This window comes from Falco naumanni, chromosome 5 (assembly GCF_017639655.2).
Source record: "Falco naumanni isolate bFalNau1 chromosome 5, bFalNau1.pat, whole genome shotgun sequence".
NCBI lineage: Eukaryota > Metazoa > Chordata > Aves > Falconiformes > Falconidae > Falco > Falco naumanni.
Window position 1 is genome coordinate 16,880,473 of NC_054058.1, and position 18,046 is coordinate 16,898,518.

General features: G+C 42.1%; 1 protein-coding gene across 7 annotated transcripts in view; it reads left to right on the forward strand.

The window, feature by feature from the left end:
• The window catches only part of ITPR2 (inositol 1,4,5-trisphosphate receptor type 2), a 268,891-nt gene that overhangs the window by 13,284 nt on the left and 237,561 nt on the right, over positions 1-18,046 (forward strand). Inside the window, exon 1 of one of the 7 annotated variants that reach the window (XM_040594007.1) lies at positions 1,613-1,618. The exons of the other annotated variants lie outside the window; for them this stretch is intronic. The gene's annotated coding sequence lies outside the window, so the exon portion shown is untranslated. Of the gene's footprint in view, positions 1-1,612; positions 1,619-18,046 lie in introns of those variants that run through there. 7 annotated transcript variants of the gene reach the window in all.

The window sequence follows — 18,046 nt, forward strand, 5'->3', positions numbered from 1 at the left end:
CATTAGAAATGATCTTGCAGATCAGTTATTTTACAAATCAGTTATCCAGGTGTGGAAATACAGGTATGAGAAGACAAAGGGGAGTTTAGAATGTGATAAAGTGTGATAAAATTTCTGAACTACTTGGAAAGAATCCCTGTTGGTGCTTAAAATTTCAGACACTTTCATTCTAAATCATCTAAGGAAGAAATACATGGTCAGGCCTATGCTGAGTCTTCTGGAGAATAGCTTAACATTTGGTTGTAGGAGTTAATAGGGCTGTGCTTTCACAGGCATTCACAGATCTGGGAGCAGCAGGGAGACCTTGGAGCCTCACCCAAAAGAACTCTTTGGAGGCTAGTTGCAGATACTGCCTTAGGCAGAAGATTAAAGGATTATTCCAAGGAATGGCTGTACTCAAAAAGAGATCACTTTTTCTTTGCTTCTCATAAGATGCAAAACCTTCTGAATCATCCCCTTGAAGAATGTATTGTTCCCTGACTGGACCTCAGAGCAGACAAAAACTCTCAGGAGGACATTTGGGAACGTAACTGGCTCTTGCAATCATCTTAAATTGTAGCATCCCCTCAGAGTGGCAAGATCAAGGTTTTCTGGTCATATCAGGCAAGCTTGGAGTTTAGAAATGAGATAGTACATAGGACATTATATTTGGTCAGAAATTGTATCGTGGCTTTGAAACTGCTGAAATTGTGAGGGCTACAAGAGTCACAGTTGATTTGAAAAAAATACAATTTGGTGAAATGTTAAGCAGGATGTGGAAAATGGTGCAGGAAATTGATGTTTGCAAGATAGATAAGAGAGAGGACCTCAGTGCAACAGTATCTTGTGGCGGTATCAGTGGAGCATGTTGCTGAAGAGTTTAGTTTTTTTTCTGCCAGAGAATTGATAGTTATGACTGTCCATTCACATAGTCATGACTGACTTCACAAAATCGCCTGACACTTGTGAAGTCAGGAACCAAAGGGCACTGGAAATAAAAGAGATTTTGCTGAATGATTTTTGTAGATTTAGAGTCAAGAGTAAGCCATCTATGGATCAGAGGAAAAGTTCAAATTTCGCTACATCTTGGAGGCTGTAGGCTTCCCTAAAAGAAGCACTGTCTCAGCGTGTCCACAGTCTGATGGGTGTGGTAGAAAGGATCATTATGGACTCATACCTTTTACTGCCTTATTTTATAGATGCAAGGAAATTAGAGCACTGTATTCCATTGCCTTTGAGGGACTTAAAACAGGAGTGGATGAGAATATGAATTATACTCCAGAAGTTATTTTGTTTCAATATAAAGCAAATATCCTTTATAATAAAGAAATTTGGGTTGATGTGGACTGTGCAGAAGATCAAATTCTAGACAGGAAAATCTTGTTTAAGCCTGTTTGGGAACAGGAAGATCTCTTGGACACATTTTTACAGGAAAGCATATGGAGTCCAGGAATTGACTGAATGTGAGCAAGACATAATGAATCAAGGAGAAATGAGTCTCAATTGCACTTTGTGCCTCCTTTTTGCATGTGGTTGAGATACATGTGTTATAATAGTCTAGTTTGTAGTGGCAAGTGCGTGGACTAAAGAGACCAAGTTCATGTCAAGACCAGAAAATGAAGATTTCCAGCAGGCTGGGGTGAAAGAAAGCATTTTTTCAGCAGCTGCTTTTCATCTATTATCTCAGTTTAGCAGAGGTCATAGAAGAACTAGAAGCATTTTTTGTCTTTAGCCTGAAAGGACTGGAAGTATCTTGTCAGCTTTTCTTTCCGATCACTTAATTCCTCTGGGAATACCAAAGATGCTATATTCCAAGACTTGCCTGAGTGGTGAAATGTCTTCAGGTATCTTCAAATACTGTCAGAACGGTCTTTGCACCTTGGCTGTGGGTATCTAGGTTGGTGAATGATGTTACCGTTTGAAGGAGTTTTGGAATTTCTGTTGGAAGTTCTGGCTGGTTTTGCTCAAGAACAGGATGCTTTTATGTGATGGTAGTTTGAGGGATCAGATCTGAGAGCTTGTTTTTAAGGACTGGTGAAGCTGGACCTTAGATGTCTTTTATGAGTTCTTGGTCCTTCTCCATGTAAAATGGCACTGAATCCTTCTGAGTGAAATTAGGTAGGTTATTTAGTTTAGTTGAAAAGGAGAAGAGGGAGGACTGTTTTCCTATGCATTCAGTGAAGTATGCTGGTAGCTCTTCCCATGTGGTAGCTCTTTCCATGTGGTGTTTGGTCCTGGTCTCTGGTCTCTGCAGCCTGAGGTGGTTCACTGTGGTTCCTCTTTTCCAGCATTTAGTGTACTGTGTAGTTGTGGAGGAGCAAGAAGCCCATGTTGTCCTCATTACAGAGCTCTGGAATCCTGAAAGAACAGTTTGTGCTGGCAGTGGTGTGCTTCAGGGTATCTTTTGCACCACTGACGCTGATTTTGCCACAGCACTTGCATTTTGTGTGGTTGGTGGGAGGATGTTGAAGAGAAAATTTGAGCAGTAAGGGGTCCACACAACCCAAACAGTAGATAACAAGTGATTATCTGTTATCACTAAAGAGTCTATCTTGTTATGCACAGTTTCTGCTTCTAGGGTAGTTTGAAAAATTAAGTGATTCTGAGTCTTGGGATGCCAATGAGCTTTGGTTTTCTGTTAGTTTGCAGGAAGAGGATGCTCTGGTCTTTGCCCAGGTTAGGGATTTATCTCAGGAGGCTGGTAACTCCACCACTACCCAGTCTCTAGATTGAAGGTAGGATCTTTCAGGATAGACAGTACATGTGAAGGGACTGAGGATTGCCTGGGAGACGCTGACAGGTTCTTTATGACAGTATTAGATGTAAATTACTTGAAATCTTTTCTGTAAAGGCTGAACTCTCCAAGGAGAGACAATAGACAGGGCTTCAACGGTACCCCAGCTGATTAGTGGCTCACTGTTCTGGAGATGATGGGTTTTCATTTTGGAGGCTGATGTTCCCACCCTAAACAGGCATCTGAGGGGCCAGATGAATTTCTGTGCATCTGTATTTCTGATTCATATTAGCCCTAATACAAAAGTAACTGCTTTCACAGGGGTCTTGGCCAGAGGGGATTGCTGGGGGAGCTAGGAAGTCTTATTTCACTTCTGCCACCTCTGCTACCGTGTGTTGAGAGGAGGGGGAAGTGGGATGTTTGTGCAATCCCTTGCAGATGGTGAATTGAGCACTTGCTAGTCAAGTGTTTCTGGGCACTGCATTGCCAGAGTAAGTCAGCAGAGAATCTGATCCAAATGCCAGTCAAAAATGTGCTCCATAGCTATGACAAGATCTGTACAAACTTAGTTGGCAGGAACTTACATACAATTTTGGTGAGTATAAGTGCTGTGATACTTTTTTCTAATTTCAGGATGACAAGTTAGATACAAGGTTTTCTTTTGTATAAACACAGAGCTTTATATACAAACAAATAGTTATTTTCGGTGCTTGTTTCCTAGAAAAAAAATTAAACTTGAAAGGTCAAAATAAAAAAAATGTTCTAAAGCCTCTTCAGATTGAAGATTAGAAAAAAGAAACAACAAAGGCTCAAACTCACTTCCAGTCTACATAATTGCTAACACAAAGCTGCAGACCAACCAGATAAACTGCACATTGTGAGGTGCAGGAACGACTTGTACTCCTTTTAAGTTGCCAGAATAGCAAGCAGCACATACATGCAGCGGAATAAATCCTTGTCTCTGCTTTCCATTTTTCTGAGAACGATTAACCATTTAGGTTAAACCAATATCAGCTTATATCTTAATCGATCACAGAAGAGCAAGTAGCTTCTGATGTCTTATTTAGGGCACTATACTGATGGAAGAAATTATGGGTAAACTGCTGTATCAGAGATTATTGTGCCTTTTGACTTCGTGAATAGTTTTTCAAACCACTGAGGCTGTGGATACACGTTTACTCTGCAAGCTGTTTTTTATCAGTGGCTGCATATCTCTGTTCACCATCCAAACAGTTTATATGAGTGCTTCTTAGCCCTCTCTAAGCAATATGAGTTCATCTACTTGAACAGTTTAGTAGATTATTTGTGCTAACGGAGTTGACTGTTGCTTAGAGACAGTCAGAGTCTGAAAGGTTGTAACATGAAATGAATGAACTAGTGCAATGTTTGCTTTTGTCCCTTCCTGCATTTGGGTCAACTTGGTCCTTTTATTGAATGTTGTGATCCATGAGTCTTGTAACTCAAAAACAGTGTCAGACATCACCTAAACACATGCTGTTTTATTTCCATGTGTCAAATGAGAAAATAATAGAGAGTTCTGCTTTAGAGAAGAACTTGGAGCAAGGCTGGCAGCTCTGATTTCCAATCAGAGAAAAAGCTTGAGAAGAACATGTCTCTTTTAGCAGGAGGCCAGACCTTCTGCCACTCAGGCTGAAGCATCTCAATGTCCTCTTAAACGGAAGTGTTAATCAAAATACAGCAGACTGCTTGTTTATGAGTGAATGAGATTATCCCGGACAATGTGGTGCTGTTTGACTTGGAGAAAGAACACAAAGCTGCACCACAGAGATAGTCAATTGGCTTTTTGATTATGTAATAAAATCTGGAAAGATGATAAAAATGGAGCTGATTTTTGGGTGGGGTGCCGTACTATCTTTTCAGATCAGCTTATAGCCGAGTAGTAGTGTTTACAATGCACAAATGAATAGGGAGTTGTGGCTAAGGCAGTGAGCAGGTTTTTAATCTTAATGTGCCAGGCAGTGGGTTAACTTCTTGTGATAATGTGTCCGAAAGGGTTGTGGAGCGCTAAGGAAAAGGGTAGAATAGTTTTGCTGTGTTGAATATTATTGCGCAATATTAGATTGACTTTAGCAGGGCTTTTTAAATGGGGGTTGTGTACACCAATGAGTTTGTTTAACTTTAAACTAGATGTGAACTTTGGTATGCTTTTCTTGTGTCCAGGTTCCTCTTGCAAAGGCACTGTCCAGTAGCAGGGCAGACTTGCTTCTTCAGTCAAAATCACTGTGGTAACCGGGGTGGCATGGATATAAATCTCAGGATCTCAGGCTTGCCTGTAATTGCATTTAAGTCTGTACGCTGACACAAAGAGATGGAATACATGAAGTACCCTGAAAGGTGGAACATATTCTTCCTGGGAAAAGCTGCTAACTATAATGCATCTCCCTTTATTTATTTATTTATTTATTTATTTATTTATTTATTTATTTATTTATTTATTTATTTATTTATTTTCCCATTAAGAAAGTAAAGTAGTCTCAGAGAGCTGACATCTCTGAAAAGGGAAACAGGTGGCTTCCTATTGCATGCCTCCATGGTCCCCACCACACTGGTCGAGAGCTGTTCATGCAGGAGTAAGTGACGATGTCTGTGTGCTCCACCCCCCACCACGTTCTCACCTTGCTCCAGTTCCTTGCGGTAGCTGCATGGTCTTCTTCAGAACAGGTCCTTTCCTTTCTCCTGTCCCTGCTCATACTGCTTTTCCTCCCGCGCTGCAGCAGGCAGGACCCCTGCCCTGCCGTGCCTCGTCCCCCTGAGGCCTGTCAGGGAGCTCTGTCAGGGCGCCGTCCCATCACTGGCCTTTCTCACCGGTCAGATTTTGCAGCTTCCCCACCCGCCTGCTGGCTCAGGGCCTCTCGAGGGTCGGGCGCCTACGGTCATTGAAAACTGCTTGCTGTAGCAGGGCAGGCTAAAAACCCGGGTGGGCTCCTCCTTTGCAGCCGGGGCTCCCGGACCCTCCCTCCGCGGTGCCTCCTGCCAGCCCGCGCGAAGCGGCTGCGGGCCCAGCAGCGTGACGGGACTGGTGGTGGATGGAGAAGGGGAAATGATTTTTTTCCCCCATATATACAATGAAAGGAAGCAGTGAATAAACTGAGTGAGGTAAAAAAGGTTTCCTGACACGTTACCTTCTAACACTTCTTCATCCTGTTTCTCTGCTCCGAGTCCCACTCGGTGGGACCCCCCGGTGGGGAGGTGCTGGGGGGTCATGTCCAGCGCCTGGCCTCCCGACAGCCGGCTTCTGCCCTGGCTGGCAGCCGGGAAGGGGCTGCCGATGCCACGCTGCAGGCTGCGGTGGCTGCGGTGGAGCGAAGCATGGTGGAAGGGCTTCCCTTTCTCAGCTGGTGCAGAGGGGGCTGTGTGAGAGCCTCACTTTGTCCTGTCGAGGGGAGGAAAGGCGCCTTTCCCTTTGGTTTGGGCAAAAGACGGTCTCATGTACCTTAGAACGCTGGAGCCAGTGTAGAGCAGTGCTGTTTCATTGCTAACGTATAGCAATAGGAATAATAAAGTGTCCAGAAGTTAAGTAAAAGCCAAGGTGGGAGGGTGGAGAGGAAACACTTGGAGATGTCTGCAGTGCTTCCTGTTTGTCTCTGAAAATTATGAGTCAGATCCCTCACAAACAAAAGAGAGGGGTTTGAAAAATCGCGAGTTTTTAAAAAAAGTGATCATGCAGGGATTTGCTCTCTTGGTCTTCTGGGTTTTGAGCTTTCAGAGCTGGAGGCCATTTTTCACGTTTCTCTGGGCAGCGGTGACAGCAAGGAACACATGCTCTTTTCCTTCTCAATGAAAGTAGAGGGTTTTTTAATATATATTCATACAGCATCAGGAAGTAGACCAAGAGAAAATATACCAAAAATCACAAATTTGCCACAAAATGTGTGATAGCATCACAGTTCTAGAGTTGGTTGCTTTGACTTGAGAAACTTTTGCAGCACAAGTTAGTTGTAACCCTCAAGCTGGTTTGCCTTTGCTGTAGAGATACGTAGTTTAGCACAGGAGGGAGAAGGTGCATTGTATGTGCCTCGATTGTGTTTGAGAGTAACAGTGCTTTCCACTCGCTGATCCAGGAGGAACAACCAGGCTTCTTTTTCCCAGGTAAAATGTAGTTTGCATCTTTAGACCCCATGGATTTTATGGGATTTTAATGTGAGTGTTAATAAGTGTGTGTGCAGCAGTAATGCACTTGAAAGGAAAAATGAAGTGGAAGTGGATGCCATTCTTCCACTCACCGTATCGCTGAAGTGCAGGCTTTTCTAGAAGTGATTTCTTTGTTTCCCTGCCAGTTAATTCCCAGTAAGTGTATGTAAGTGATAAAGGACTACAGTTCTCTAAATAAAAAGTGATTATTTGCAGGTGTTTTCCATCTGTTACGGTGTCAGGATAAAGCGTACAAGGAGACCTGGAAGCGTTTCCTTCAGCTGAAAAGAATGCTGCAGAACTGGAGGGCCTTAACATAAAAGGCCAAACTTTTTTCTTTGTAACAGAATTTGCTGTTAAGACACACCTTAGTAGGTGATATAACATTTGGACAACTGACAGCACAGCCTGTCATTGCTTTTTGGTGTTCACCGGTCTTTACTCTGATATTTATGTGGTGATACAAATCCCATTCTGCCCCAGCACAGCATAAGTACTGAGAGTGCCGGTGGAAGCACTAGGTCAAGAGAATTAAAAGAATTTTCTGGTACATCTGTATTAAGAAACAAACATGTACTCTTGTGTTCTGGCATGGTGAGATGCAATAGTCTGTACCAGCAAACTGCTAAGAGTGTTTCCTGGTGTGATTTTGGCACTAATGCCGTCCCTGGACCTTGTGCAGGGATGGAGCTGGAGGGTTCCTGGAAGCTCCTCGGGGTGTATGCAGCCACCCTGGCTTGAACGCTGAGGTCTGCTGAGGTGGATGTGGGTTTTTCTGTTCTGCTTGACTTCAGATACCGGGAGCATTCTTCGGCATTGTGAGTTGTGAGTATAGCCGCTCTTGCTGTTGTGAGTATAGCCGCACTCCATTAAAACCAAAGGGGATGCCAGCCTGCTTGGTAGTCAGTTTGGGAAAGGTGGTCTGAAACAGTTTTGAGATTCGAACCTGCTTATTACAGCATTTCCCCATTTTAAAATACTGGTTATGAAAGATACACTCAGGTAGCACAGCAATGCATTTGCTCTCTTTCTACCTTTACCTTCATGGCTGTAGACCTGCACAGAAGCTACTATTTTGCCATCTTGCTTATGGCTACTGTTTCTTGACTCTCCTGATTCCCAGCTCCTTCCCCTGTGGAAGGAGCATTCCCAAGCACTTCCTCTTCAGGTTGCTGCTTAGTGCTGGTACGTGTAACCCTTAAGCGAGCATGTACAGGTTGGGTGTAGGTGTGGCAAAAAGCTCTGAGAGCTGCTCCCAGCGACTGGGAAGAAGCTCTGAGAGAATCTGGAGCAGCTCCCAGAATGATCTCTCCCAGTAGGAAACTGGCTCTGCTCAGTTTAAAAACAAGTAAATAAGAGCCACTGTAATTTTTCAGCTGGTTTTTGTTTGGAAAGTGTTTTTTAACTTGCTGCAGAAGAAACAGAAAAGCAAAGAGAATATGCAAAAATACCTAGCCCAGCTGCAAAATTCATAAACATTTACCATTGCGAAAGGAAAATAAATAAAATAAAATCCTTTGTTGAGAGAACAGGGACACGTGTTGAAGTCCTCTCTTATCCTTTCCTAACTGTGCATAATTCTCATTACTGTCCGTGAGAGCTGGACACATATCAAAGGGTGAGCAGACCTCAGTTCAGTGAATTCTTGCAAACAGCATCATTGTCCCTGGAGGCAGAATGCTGAAATGCTGAAACCAGCAACAGGATTTTGGGAGCTGAACTACATGTTGGGTACAAGCTTGATGGTTGGTTACACTGTTAACCGAGAGCTGTCTCCTTTTATCTGAAAGCAAAACCAGGCAGCACTGTACTTCCAGAGCACTGCCTCGGCAAGAAAGTGGTTGGGGAACGTTAATGTTAATGTAAAGGTTTGTCCCTGGTGCCAGTATACGGCATGCCATGTGGAAGGGCGCTGTGCCTGGTAGGGGCCCAGGTTGTGTTGCATGGTTGTGGTGACACAATAATGCTGGCAGGCCTGGAAGACAGCTCTGGGGCAACTAAAGGAAGGTACACTAAAGAAAGAATATAAAAAACACTGGGTCAGATGCATTGTTGCTGTAGAGGAGTGCTGCTTGACTAACTTCTGTGGAATTCTGTATGTTCACGCTAGCTCAGGACTTGTCACCATTTGAAGGCCTCTGAAATGAGATGGGTGCTTTCTTTGGTATCCTGACATGTAACAAAGGTGGTAGAGTATTTTGATATCTACATTATCTGAAAAAGGGGACTTTTTTTAACTTTAGCAAAAGGTCAGGTATGATTTGCCATTGCTGTGTGAAATAAACACTGCACAATGTGTAAAACGTCAGCATTTTGATTAAGAAAGATTTTCCATGCACAATTTTACATAGTGTGACATCAACTGGTCAGCTGAATTACTACTGTTTATGTTACAAGATGGAAAAATAACTTGCTTTGATTTCCAGGATCTAGATTCCAAGTTGCGTTTGCAGGACTGATAATTTGTGTATGTATGTGTTTATATATATGTTATTATCCCAGAAATTGTTGAGGTTCATTAGAGACCTTACAGTATCATGAGGCTGGTTTGTCTACTTAAACAACAGAATTTTTACATTATGCTATTTCAGCCAAATGTAAATTTCCTAATTCTCTCCTTTTGCTTATGCTTCCTTTATACAACAAATGTTGCTGTTTCAATGTGTAGGTGTGAATGTCTTCATTACCATTTTTGATGTTGACGTCACTTTTTGATCGCAGGACAGATATTGGCATTTCTCAACAGTATTTTACTGGGTAAACCTTTCTCTTTGTTTTCATTAAATGGCGTTAACAGTGGAAAGTTCAGCCTTTCTGATTCCTTTCATTAGCATGCAGTTCTTCAAAACAGTCCTTTCAAGAGGACATTCACAAATATGTCCAATGTAGCTATAGACAAAGGACAAAGCTGTGCAAAAAGCACAAATTCTGGTGAAAGCTAGAAGTAGAATTCTGCTGCTGGCTTTGCTGTCTCTGGCTGAATAGGTAACCCCTCAATGACTTCTGCGTGTCCACTGGTCTCAAAACCAGTAATGCTATTAATAGGACCTAATTTCTGAAGTCACTATGTACCATAGAAATTTAAGCTACTTAGTCTGATAGGGGCTGAATAGTCAACTACATGCGTAAAATTCATGTAAAGATACAGGCTTGCACAGTCCTAAAAATCCCATTTTTAGTTAACAGTGGTCACGGTGTCAGTGTTTCTAATGTATGTTACATCAGCGTACCTAGTACTTCATCCTTCTACTTCATCCATGCTTTTTTTACATTGGGAGAGCTTAGGACCAGGCCTATTATGGGTAACTGTAAGGTGTAGGCAAGTAGAGTTACATACTACATTTTGATTTTCTGTTTTTATTTCTAAGCATCGTGTTTATGTTGGGCAAAACCCTAGACTATTATTACCCTATTTGCATTCAATGTGTAGCTAGTTGGAGTAAGGATTAAGTAGGAGAGCTGCAGAAGTGAGATTGTACTTAAAATCTTTGATGATGAACACCTCGGATGCTCCTAAAATAAATGAAGGATTTTCAAGGATAAATCATGGATGTTTGTGGTATGTGGCCTCTGCCCTGAAGAACATGAATATAAAGCCTCAGATGAATACTTTATGTGGGATGATATTTCAAATAGACTGTTGAACAGCTGATGAGCAGATGATGATGTGTGTGGATTTTAATGTATGATAACATGCTCAAAGAACTACAGTATTAGAATACATTTGTTCACTTCTGCTACGTTCCACTTTTCAAAGTCTTGCTTGAAATGAATAAATTTCCAGTTTTAACAATTGTAATAATTAATACAGCTTTCTTTACCTTCTTCACCTTGTGTACCATTAACTAAAATGACCCTTCACAACTGTCTTTGTGAGCAATTGTTGAGTGAGCTTAATTGAAACTGAAGGGAGATTTTCCTGGTTTTGTTTCACTGCACCTCAGTGGCTGTAATCTTTTGAGACAAACTGCATCAGCATAAAAATCCTCATCCTCAAATATATACTGTGGGTTATGCTGGCTATCTTTAAGCAGAAGACTTTGCAGACTTGGAGATGCGTATTCTTTGTAGATACATTAACATAACATCTTAATCTTTGTTGTTTGAAACCTGGCAGTGAGTGTGCACCTCCAAGAGTGCAGTGTTATTATCAGTCTTGTTTTGCTGATGAGTGCACAGAGGGAAGGTGGATAGGGGCGGGAGGAATATCTTAAGCAGGTCCACCTGGGTTTCTCATCTGTGTCTTAGCCAGAGAAAAATTGCCAGGCATTGCGGTTGAATTAGGAGGAAAACCTTGCAGGATGTTAGTACCTCCATCCTGAGATGGTTGGGGGTCTCACTTAATGTGTTTGGGCAAAGCATAGTCATCTCAGTTACACATGTAGCCAGTAGACAAAGGAGAGAGGAAGGCTGTGTCCAGAAGATGTTTCATCCTCCTGTTTCACACATTTGCCCTCGAGTAGGTTGTTATTGCCCTCTGGAGGTGCCTGTCTCAGTCTTGGCTGAAAAAGGATCTCAGATGATAGATTTGAGCTAGATACCTTATGCTCTACAGAGCTGAACTGAGGCTACCAGAATGGCACGTGCCACTGCATCTCCAGGTGAACTTGATTTGGCAGTGGTGAGCTTGCTGGTGGTGGCAGTGGTGGGCTCCCTTCTTTTGAAGAGTCTCCAGTATAGCCATGCATTTGGTGCTGACTTGTGCTTCTTACTTAAACACTTCACCCCATCCTGTGCACTTTTGGGAAGGTAGGGTCATTGGGGTGGAATCTTGGCCTCAGAGACATCAGTGGAAATCTTGTCATTAAGTTTAGAGAGCACCAAGATTTCACCCAAGAGAGAAAATGTTAGTAATGGAAAAATTATTCAATCTCCCAAGTGATACATATTGTTAGCAGGTCTGTGTTCTGCAAGCCACTACTGTTTTCAGAAAGCTTTCCTAATACTCATTTTATCCTTTCCATGTGTTAGCTTTAAAAGAATGTCTTAATACAAATTTCGTCCAAAAGAGTATGTTTTCATGTGCAAGATTTTCTTCTATCAAATGCCTTTAAGCTATCACAACATACTTGCATGGTAGAGTTTTACTTTTCATCTTTTCAAAAAAAAACAAACCAACCCCGAACCCAAAACCAAAAAAAACCCGCCAGCCACCAAAGAAAGGAAGAAAATCAGACATTTCCTTGGTTTTATGGGAATGTAATTTGTTTTTCAAAGGTACTGAGACATGCTGAAGCCAAAACAAGCCTGGGAGCAGAACACCACCGTTTCGGAGAAGCGTAGCAGGACTTTGTGTGACTGGGGAATGAGCTGGGTGGGGAGGGCTGGCACACCTCCTCCCATTGCCACCTCCCAAGCCCCCTTTTGATGGTGGAAAATAGGTGTGTTTGGCGCCACTGGAAAGTGACTTAATGTATGTTGTATTGACGTGAGGATCTTGAAATACTGTGACTGTTATTTACTTGGCAAAAATTAGTATGCGCAAGCTAAGCTCAGTACCATTTCATTTGTGCATAAATGACTTACCTATTATGCAGGCCAGGAAAACTGCAAAACTGAGACTAAAATCTAAGAAGCATGTTTTCTCCCCTCCACTGTAATCTCCAAATAACACTTTATTCTATTGTACTAATTCATTTCAACTCTATTATAATTTGCACCATGATTTAAATGTAAATATAACTACAGAAAGGGATAAGCAAATTCTACTGAACAGGTTTCTGAAGCTAAAATCATGACTGAATATAATGCAGTACAAAAGAATAACAAAGTGACATTCAGGATTTATAGCTGAATTGCTTAATTGAACAGGAAAAACTTCTTTCCCCGCCCCCCCCCCCCCCCCCCCCCCCCCCCCCGACATGCCAGCCTGCAGGTATGGTTACAGGAATATATGGATGTACTATCAGATAAGGAAAAAAAAATTGAGGGCTGATTCTTAATGCAATTGTTAGTGCAAATGTGGAGCTGCCTACTTCCATGCTGTTGTTTTGTTTCCCAGTATATGCTTGATATCTTGCTTTCTGCCCTCTGTCTCCATGGCATTTGACGATATGATTCAAAGTGACCTACACAAGCATTTTTCAGCATGGTGAGAATAGCTGAGTGTTCCTGATCTGTGTAGCTCAGATAAAATGCACCCACATTCATGTTTGAAGTTGAGGATGGTTTATGGTGAAATTTGTCTGCTGTTTAAGACACTTTGAGAAGATTGGAATATTTTAGATGCATAGAAATATTTTTTTCCCCCAGAGTAGAGGTATTAATTCAATAGCTTCTTTCAACCTGCCTTGTTTTGTGTTTGTAGCAATTAAAATTTGTTCTGAAAGGAAAGAATAATGTTGCTAAAGTTTGAGGCAGGCAGGAGTCAGACTTTCTAGTCTCCTGTGCTCCTGCACCTCATTGGCATGTAGTGCAGTTCTTATTTATGTATCATGTATTGCAATCCTCCCATTTATCAAAAAGGATTTTTAATGTGGAACCTTCCTAAATGGTACAGAAACTTAATAGCCCTTGCTTTAAGTGCAAGGAGGGTCTTTTTATTTTCTGTGCAAGCTGGGGTTAATGTAGGAGAGAGACCACAGACGTGAAAAGATGATGATGAAAAATTCGGCCTTGGAAAGGAAAGAGACAGGAAAAAGGACAAATTTCATACAGTGGAGCTAAGTCATAAAGCTGTAAATCATTTGAATCAGGCCTGGTAGTCTAAAAGGAGTATGAACTCACATTTTGGGAAGGGTGAGGTATGATGACTGTAGACTTTTGGCAGGAGACTGCTTGAAGCAAGCAAGAAGTGGGCTGACCTAAATGCCTGATAAGAGGCTCAATGAAATGAAAAATGGGTGGACTTGGAGAAGAACTGGGTGGACCTGATTGTTTTGGCACTTAGGTATTTGATGCTTGATTTCCAGGGCAGCAAAATTTTAATAACCTATTGTTTGTTACTGGTTGGCTTCTTAGTGATATGACTAGTACCTCTCTTCCCGAGTGGTTACTGTGTGCTGGGGTGTGTGGAGCGTGGGAGAGGCTTTGTAGGTGAGAGCCGCCGTTAGGAAGGGAAGAAGCATGTTGGGTGGAAAGTGCTCTGGAGGAGTGTTTCTGATAAGGACATTGTGTGTGTGAAGGGACGTCTGAGGAGCAAAGGGAGGGAGGCTTTAAGGGCTGGTCCTTTGCTCAAAGGGCTGGTTCTTTGCTCATAAAGGAGTCTTGAGGTTATGTGTCTTTGGAATGTAACCTCAGCTTGATTTGTGAGCTGATGTTGAACAAAGATACTGCTTGGCTCCACTGGCAATTAAAATGTCCAGCTCTTCTTGCTGATGTCTGTTGTCAACATTGCCCCCTCTTCCTGCTGCTGTCAGGCCTTAAGCTGCTCAGAAAATCTATGCAATGATGATGCCGTTAAGAGGGTAAAAGCTGAGCAGCTGAGTATCTTAAAGACATTGCCTCTAGCTTAGTTTATTCAGCTTTTTGAGGAGTAAAATACTCTACATACGTGTAAAGAGTACCAAGCTGACTTCTGCTCACCCCTGCGCATTATGGTAGTTAGACATCAGTAGCTGGGTCTTGCATTTTTTAACAAGTCACTCACACACATGTATGTCTAGTTTTGTATATGAGAGTCTGTTTCATGTGTGTTTTTTCTGGTCTGTTTAGGTATTGTTTTGCTGAATAGTATTTGCTATGAAAAGCTGAATTCTGTTGGAAGGAAGAGACAAAAGACATTTCAGGTTGATTTTTTTTTTTTTAATTGAGGGCAAAAGGCTAGTATAAATGAGTATTATGTGTCTGCTTTCTTGGACAATCTAAAAAGCATCTTATATTATGAAAGAGCCCTAAAATTCATGAAACCCTTCATCATTCCTTTCCTGTTTTTTTCTTAAATTGTTTTTTATTCTTCCAGAATGCAACTGTATCTCAGTAGTAAATTTAAAATAACTCATTGTTGTGAACAGTTTTTCTAGGATTATAGCTATACAACTATTCCTTGACCCTTGCGCTACATCTGCGAGTTCCTAGAAACCTTTGGTGTGTTTACTTTTAGCCTGTGTTAGGTAATCAGAGGAATTTGTAGGACATGAATACTCATCCAGCATATATGATTCATACCTGTAAACCTAGGTACCAGTAGTCTTTTCTGCCAACATACCTGCCTTATCATTTAACACTGCTATCTCTTAGTCTTGCTCCGCCCATCACTGCATCCTTCCTCCTATTTCCCCAAATCCGCATCAAGTCCCCAGTGGTGCTTCGCAGACTCATTCTGTTTTTTCTTTCAGTGAAAGTCCCTATGAAGTCTGCTTTTCTACCCTGTAGAAAGAGTTAGTGGGAATTACTGCAAGTTATTGTTTCCCCGCTTCTGCCCAGTGCCCAGGGAGCAGAGCAATATTGGAAGCTGCATGGGAAGTTTGAAGTTGTTTATATTAGGCAACTTCTGAATACAAATGATTGGGAGAAGTTGATCTTGTCCTTTTGTTGCTGAAACAACAGAAATGGGAGGCGCTATATTTGAAACTGCTTGTAAATACTTTTACACAGGTACCACTTTGTACATGGAATTAATTGCTGCAAGATGTTACTGACTTGAATGCTGATACCCATGTCTGGCTTTGCATGTGGTGAGAAAGGACAGATTTAACCCCACCAAATTATTGGGGAAAATCAAAGGAGAGGAAGATAGGTGCAGGACTCTGTACAAGTTTGTGCTTTGACCACTTCACATGATATCGTGCACTATCCTGGCTAATGCTAACAGAAGAGTTGAAAGCTGCCTTTGCTTTTTTGCCCTGCCTCTGCTGAGAAGAACACCTTAACTCCTAGGCATTGCTTTAGATAGATTCAATTCTTGTTTAATGTGGCTTTGTGCACTGTAGTGTGAGATCTTAATGGCTTAAATACCTGCTGGTCTTTGAGGCTGGCTACATGTGGAGGCATGGTGAGGAACTGCCCTTGCTTCCCCTGCAGCAAGTGGAAAAACTTTCACTGGCTTCACTGACAAGCAACCCCATGAACGTTGTTGCATTCAGACCCTAATTCTGCAATTACTGAATACAAAGGGGTATGCATAAAGTCCAGGGCTGTAATTATAATTTTGACTTTTCTGGTGATTTATTCTTAGGCACCAGTGAACTACTACAACTTAATTACTGAGGCAGTGCAACAATTACTTGGAGGCATTGTGCATAAACCAGATAGTTATTGGGTTCAGGGAGGAGCTTGTACAAATAAAAATCATATCATACATGTGCAGAGAACTCCTTTGTCATTTATATGCTACCAACATATGAAAAACTGAAGTGCAGTCGTGTCGTACCTGCCAGGTACTGAATGACAATGGAGGGCACAAAGCGGTATTGTCTGCAGTCCACCTGAAGAATTAAACCCTTTGAAGTTTACCAAAGCTTTTTGGATCGTACAGTGGCTTGAATGTTGGCATAATAATTTAGATCAGTATTTAAACAGCTTGAAAATTTAATGGTATAATATAGTAAATTCTGCCTTTATCAGAAGAGTCTTGCCTGGTGCACTTTGGCCTCCTATACAAACCAGCAAGCGAGTGATCTTAAAACACACTGTGCTGTGGTCTGACAGAAGCTGCAGGTGCCCGGGACCTTTTGTAGTCAAGCCCGTTGTTTGGTTTCACACATCTCAAACCGATTGTTTGCAGGTTACAAAGGTTGTGAATTACTGAGGGTTTAATGCAGCCACCTAGCAGGCTTCAGTAACAAACCAACAGCTGCCTTTTGGCTCCGTATAAAAAGTGGGATCTGAATAATTTGAATTGTGTATCAGAAGAAGTTGTCTGTGTTTGAAGAGCCTCTTCTGTTCCAGCCTACAGAACAGGCTGAAGTCTTGCATCCGTGTGCAGCTCAGCTCTCGCTACAGTACCGTAACAAGCACCTCTACAGTAACAAGTAACTGCTGAACTCTTTGAAGGATATACTGCTGGAATACAGGATGAATGTCATTACATAGAAATTTTGGGGATTCAGTTGTTGGAAGACTGTTATATCGACAGAGTAATGTTTTATTCAGATTTTTGTCTGAAGGTGTCAAAAGCTGAGGCACTGAGCAAGGGCTCAGGAGATGATGTTTCTGGTCTGCCATGCTGCTGTCCTGCCTACAGGTCAATCTTCTGTGCTGTCATTTCATGTCTATAGGATGGGAGTAGCAGGGATTCCTTTCTCCTTTGTCTTGCCTGATGTCTTGGGTTCCTAATGATCGTAGAACTCATTTATGGTCCTTATCTTTGTGCCTTTAGAGAATGCTTAAATGAAAGTGATTGATATTGTTTAATGTCTATTTTCTGAATCTTGGAAGTCTAACATGTTTGAACACGGCAGCTAACTGACTCAGAGTGTGCAAGATCTTCTTTGCTTTTCTCGGCACCAACACCTTGTTTTCTATATGGCTTTTGGTACAGTGCTGTGGCTCCATGAAGAAAGTTTTGCAGTTCATCCACAGTTATAGTTGTCATGAGAGTGCACAAGTTGTCACTAAGGAACACAAGATGTTCCTTATGAATTACGCTGAGTTTCCAATGTACTGTCCTCCGTCCTGACAGTGCTTAAGGGTCAAACCTTATGGGTTCATTCAGAAAGCCTTTGAGGGATCTTGTTGAGGGGGGAGTACTTCTTGACATTAAAGTCCTTTGAAAAACCATCTGTTAAGCTCGTCCTTTCCAGCCCTGTTTCTTCTGGGACTCCAGGGTTTAGGTGCTGTTTATAGGAAGCTTAGGCCCATTACACCTTAGGCAGAGGACATCCTGCAGGGCTGACTCTTCCTAAGTCCTGCTGTTAAACCTCTCTTTGTTCTTGTTAAGCCTGGCCTAACCTAGACTGTGAAAAACACAACTCCATAAGGCCATAGCAGGTCCCCTGCCTGCTTCTGGAACTGTTACTCCTTCCTCACTGACATTTCACGTTTGCATCCAAGTATGTTATAAGATCTGAGCTGCTGACTTCCAAAATTCTTTGTTGTTTTCATTTCTGTTTCTGGGAGCTGCAACCACAGTGGGCAGCTTGTCAGCAGTCAGCTTGCTAGAGGTAGAAAATTCATGGGCATGCTGGGGCACGGGTCTTGCTGTGCTTGTGGGTAGATGCGAAGCCTTCACCAACTTCAGTGAAAACGGAATGCATGTACTGTGTATTTGGCTGAACCCAAATTGTGCTTTTTCTGGCAACC